Below are 5,993 nucleotides of genomic sequence, written 5' to 3'. Positions count from 1 at the left end.
AGGGCACCAAGGGACGCAGATGGTGGGGGTTAAGGGCCATGTTCAAGGGCCCAGAGTGAGGCAAATACTGCAAATACTTCACCACTTGCTCTCGCCGAGATCGGATGCTTCTCCCCTCCCTCTACGATTTGCTTTGCTGCTCTGTCTGTCTGTGAAACTGCTTGTGAGCCTCTCTTGCATATCATCCGAACCATAATTATGGACTTGTTTTGATCAGTTGGTCCCTCAACTCAATTTACAACATTTCTTCAAAGAGAAGACAGGCTTTAGGCGAGCTGATTTGCCCTGTTGGCACGCACGCAGCTAGATATCTCATGGACTGGAAGACTTGATGATGTGTCTATCTCTGCTGCCATCTGTGGATTTTAAGGACGCATATTTAATTAGATTTACGTTAACTGGTTCCTGCTTTTTGGATTCGACTGGTTGCTGGTTTTATCTACAATCAAGGAAGTTGTCGGCAGCAAATTTGGACCTGATCACGCTGCTTGCCTTTATGATGGCTTGGTTCGTGTCTCGAGAACCCAGACTCAAATGCTTTGGGCTGAATGGATCAGATCTTGGGGATTTTACTCAGTCACGTTCCTTCGGTGTGGCCATGTAATATGGACATTTTGGAACCGAGTCAACCAACACAGACTCAGACTCAAGGTAGATGTCATTAAGTTCTGCCTGTCCCCAAAACAACTGTGTGTTTATCTGAATTTGGCTCCCTTGGCTGGTCTTGAAGGCCATCTTATCTGAATTCGCCTGGAGAACATGTGATCTGACGCTCACCACCCCCTCCCTGAGGAATTTCCAACTGATAACCAGATGAACCAGTTGAATAAACTTTGTGTCATAATTTCAGGACTCTTGGATTCTCATAGACGTAATTCTTGGCCATTCCTCGACATCCCTCGCAAATGGTAATGGATCTCACCGGAGGACATTGGCTGATTATTCCATCCTTATCAGAACTCTTACAGTGACCTCGAGAGCATCTATGAACATTGCTGACTGCTCTCGTCTCCCCCGTCTGCAGAATGTCTACGTAAATATGTGCTTGTTTGTGCGAGGTGTTTTTTTTTATTATTAGAGGTTTTTTTTTTCCTCAGGCAGGAAAAAAAAGTCTGATAGGAATTTTTTCGCCTCCCATTCCTACATGTGTCCAGTTAACCACTGTTTTTTGCCTGTCCAAACAGGCCTCACTTGTAAATGAGTTTTTGAGGCTCAATGTGATTTATCTGTTTAAATAAAGGTTGAATGAAAAAAAAATGAGGGTGGAGGCAGGTGTGGGTGTTTCACCTTTTCCACCCTTATTTTTGTGTTGTCGGGGGGAGTAGAATCAGTGACCTTCCGATCATTGGCCCACCTTCTCTAACGTCTGCACCACCACCCTACCAATCGTACTTAAAACACAAATTATTTATGATGTAATCACACACGTTTACAATCTAACTTTACTTTTATTAGGATAAATGAGTATTTTTGTATACTTCCATGGTCTCATCTCTGACCACCATCCATGTTCATAAATATGCTTCACAAGTTAAGTCCACACATACAGGAGCGCTTCCAAAGTTGCAACAAAATTATCTTTTGATAACTGAAAATCTCTGATCTGTGACACTGTTTTAAATTTGTTCCAAATACCTTGTAACAATGATTTCTTTTTATTTTGCCCATTCTTATGACATATTCTGAGCTTGTTCTTGTGGCCAGAAAATCTGCGTTAGAAGCTGAGTTTGGTTTTGAATTGGATCTGTGGGATAGTGATTACTGTCCAGTGAGTTGTGAGTGCAGGTCCTTGATATTATTTCTCACACAGCTCAATTTTGGCAGATACGTTGCTTTCTTTGTCTTATGAATGGTGCAAAATTACTTCTCCACATTTTATTTCCCTAAAAGAATTTAGTTTGACAGATCAGACAAATTAACTCAACGTTGCTGACAAATGCCTGCTCTTTAGAATGGTATCAGCTTTACCTTAGGAATGTAATGTAGTGAAGCTTAAAGTATTTAATTGATACCAGGATGGCCCCTTATGTAAAGATGCCAGTGCATGAGCATTTACCCCCCACTGATGCTATGCTGTTATTCTTACCTTTCTGTCAAAAATTTTAAATACTCTTCAGTACAGCGATGCTTGAAAGTTTGTGTGGAAATCTGCTCATATTTTAGGTCATATTTATGCAGATAAATAGAATATTATAAAGGGTTCACAAACTTTCAGGCACCACTGTAGCTTTAAAAACACCCTTAGAACATCAAAAATATGTAGCTCAGTCAAGTACTGTATAGTATGGTATGACTTCTGGTAGCAGTCTATTGAATGCTGTAGACCAAAAAAAAAAAAAAAAGAAAGAAAACACGTTTCCATATACACGATTGGTCTTTTCAACATAAGTTGGACCATATGTGACTAAACTTGCATTATGATATCTTTATCAAAATGTATAAAATCACAGTTGAAGTTTCGTGAAATTGGAAAATTTTAACAAAAAATTTTCAACTTGGTGTATTGACATTTGTGCCTCTCGAAATTTCCAAAAAGGTAATTATTATTTATTTATTTATTTATTTATTTATTTATTTATTTATTTACCAACCAACACTTTATTTTCACAAACTTTACACTTCTTACACATCTTATACATTGATATTTTTGCCTCTTTAACCCAGTTTGTCTGTCACTGCTGTGCAACTTTTTTTTTGTCTGTTAAATCTAGCCAGAGTCCACACATCCAAACTCATAGTTTATCTGAAATTAGAATCTTGTCCTTCTTAGAAGATTCTCCTTCAAAACAGGAAGTGAAAGGTCTTTAGAGCTCTTGTCATACAGTATCTCCATCATAAGTCACTCTAGACAAGTAAAGAAATGATAGGTGTGAAGACCAAATGCTCCTGCCTCTTGGTTCAATTTGTTTCATCACATCATATTTTTCCACATTGTTTGAGACCTACTTTTTATTCCATGTTTCTGTCTACCTGTCTTAAGAATGCCGCCAAGGAGTGACAGACACTGGTAATGAGCCACTAGCAGCAGATTTAGCATTCCTTTAAATCTAGGTCTTCTGTACACATCTTACTCAGTTTATACATCAAACTGTGACATTTTCTCAGCTTAGAGTATTACAAAATAAAAGTCTAAATTACTTTTATAATTTTTGATAGAAACTTGTTATGATTTTGGACAGCAGCTGCATGGACACCAAAATCTTTTCTCAGAATTTTTCCAGTTCACAATGTATTTTTTCTGTCCTTCTATTATTGCATAATGTTTGTGTCCACATAAAGAAAAAAAAAATCCATAAAAATAGATAAACTTTAAAGGTTGTTTAAGGGTTGAGGCCTTTTCGCCTTAAACTGGTAGCAACGATCTGCTGTCTGCTTGTGTAACTGATATGACTGCACCGTGCGGCGGCTGGGTAATGGGTCAAATGGTGGGTGAAATGCGGGGGCTGGCTGACGGGGAAACGGGGTCATTTAGTGTCATAACATCCAGTGTGCAGTGTACAGTTTAACACACGCCCTTTGTGTTTTCATTGGAGATGCGCTTTGAGTCGTGGTGGGGCTTTTTAATGGCCTCATCTTTCTGAATGATCATTGAAGTTACTCAGTGTGATGGCTAATATAGTCTGAGTGGGTGGGGGGGAATGTGTGTATTTGTCAGGAGAAAGAGAAAACGAGTGTAATTTTGATGCATGAAAAACAGCGTGTTAGCGTGTGTGCGCTCATATGCGTGTGTGTTCATATGCTAAACAAGGCCTCCATGTTGATCTTTATGCGAAAGAACGTGTGTGCGATCTATGAAACGAAAATGAGGAAACTAACATTTGATCAATGATTATTACAAAACTTCTGCCGCCTCTGTGCATGTCTCTGTGTCCATCAGCTGTGTCTGTACATGTGCGCATGTAGGCCTATTTTAATTGTTGCCATGGAAACAGAGTGCTGCCTGAGAAGTCCAGATTCAAAGAGGACATCTCTTCTCCCCCTACGTCTCACTCCATAGCTCTTACTTATATTGTCTGTTTTGCCGTTTTTCTCTCGTCTTTCCCGACCCCCGCTCTGATTTTTATCGCCCGCCGCCAAAGGGCAAAGGCGGTCGATAATGTTTTAGCTCATGTGCGTGTCTGCCCGTATCCAAAATATCTCGGGAACCACCAAACGCATTTAAATGAAACTTGTAGAAAGCAATCATCAGTTTCATTTGATCAGTTTGATCAATCGATAAGCAGTCTGATTCAAGATGCCAACTGACCCTAAAACCTCTGAAAAGTCTATAACTCAGTCAATTTTACAGACACTGAGCTAAAATGTGGTTTGCTAGTAGCTGAGACGGATCTCCAACACATATTTTGAGCACAAACAGATTGCGCCAAAAATTTTTTCATTAACTACTTGGAGTCACTGTTATCAAAATATGTCATGAACCACTGGATAAATTTAATGAAACTTTCAGGCAATAATCATCAAATGTACCCTCCCAGATTAACTTGTAGAGTCAATGCAATTCAAGAAGGATGCCACACGCACATATATGTCTTTAACTCAGTCACTTAGACAGATATTTGCCTAAAATTTGATGTGATGCTCATAATTTTATTTTCAAGGTTTGACCAAAATGGCCACAGCTCTGACATTTCTTAAAATGAAGCAGTGAAAGGCGGCGGGTGATATGCATTCATTTAAAGAACGCTATGCCTTTATTTTCTTTTTGTTTTGCTCTTTGCTGTCTCTCTCGCTTTCTTCTGCATCTCTTATCGTCCCTCCCACCACTTCATTCTCCCTGCAGAGTGGTGTACAATTGAATATTAACACAGGGACCTGCAATTAGCGCTGACGAACCTCCAGCAATTAGTTTTCCTCACAGAAGTTGTTCTGTCATCTGCACGCCTGTCCCTTTATCCCTCTTTCAATCTTCTTCTCGAGTTTTCCTCCTCTCTGTCATTTCCTGTCTCGTCAGCTGTCAGCTTCACAGGGTGGATATTGTCTTAGTGTTTTTTTTTTCCGGCATCACAGCTTCCATCTGCCTTGTTAGAAGCAGGCGTGTGTGAGATATTCCCACAATGCACCACTCAAGTTTATGAGCATCAGCCTTGCCGCTATCTCTGCCCACAATAAGTGAAGTGAACATCTATTCTCACCTACACCTACTCTGACTATATGCTGATAAAGTCAAGGGGACAAATGCTGTCCCACTCAATCTGATGTAAACATACAGAGACAAACATCTGTCTCAGAGAGCTTCTTTTTCATGTCTGCTTTTGTTTTATTTTTTTGTCTCTAACAGTGTTCATGCCATTGCTATATTATTTTTTGGATCATAGATGTCTCACTTCTACTCTTTCACCTGACACTCCCACCCAACTGCAACCCCATTCTTGAAAAATTACACAAAAGCAGGGGAAGGAGAGAATCAGTCAGTCATAGAGAGAACTGTGTGATAAGGGCAGGACACAAAGTGACTGTGGTAAACGACACCGATAGGGGATGATTGAGGAGCGCCGGTATCATTTTAAAGCTGTTTGACGCCATCAGTCACTTAGTCAATTTCAGCATCAGTCAGTTTGTTTGTATCTCTGGAATGTTGCGTCACTTGTCTCGCTTCAGTTTGTCAAAGTTGGCGAGGAGTCGTCCTTTCCTACATCTGCCTTTTCCGTTATTTGCATTTACATGCTTTCTTCTTTTCACATTTCTTTCACAGTCGCAGGAGGATTTAACTGAAAGGAGGAGCTTAGAAAATAGAATCCTATTTATTCACAAAAAATAAAAAATACTCAGTGGGCACAAGGATAATAAACATTAGGGGCATGTAAGAGACCAGAGCTTGTGGCATGAAGGCCAGTAATGCACTGCTGGTGAGTAGTGAGACAATGACTGAATATACATGACAGAGGTACTGGACAATGTGTCAGCCTCACGGACAGAAACTGGAAGTTGGTTCCACAAGAGAGGAGCCTGATAAATGAAAGATCTTCCTCCCATTCTGCTTTTGGAAACTCTAG

The sequence above is a fragment of the Nematolebias whitei genome, chromosome 15 (assembly GCF_014905685.2).
Source record: "Nematolebias whitei isolate Nwh7 chromosome 15, NemWhi1, whole genome shotgun sequence".
NCBI classification, from domain to species: Eukaryota; Metazoa; Chordata; class Actinopteri; order Cyprinodontiformes; family Rivulidae; genus Nematolebias; species Nematolebias whitei.
Note: the sequence above shows the minus strand (reverse complement) of the source record.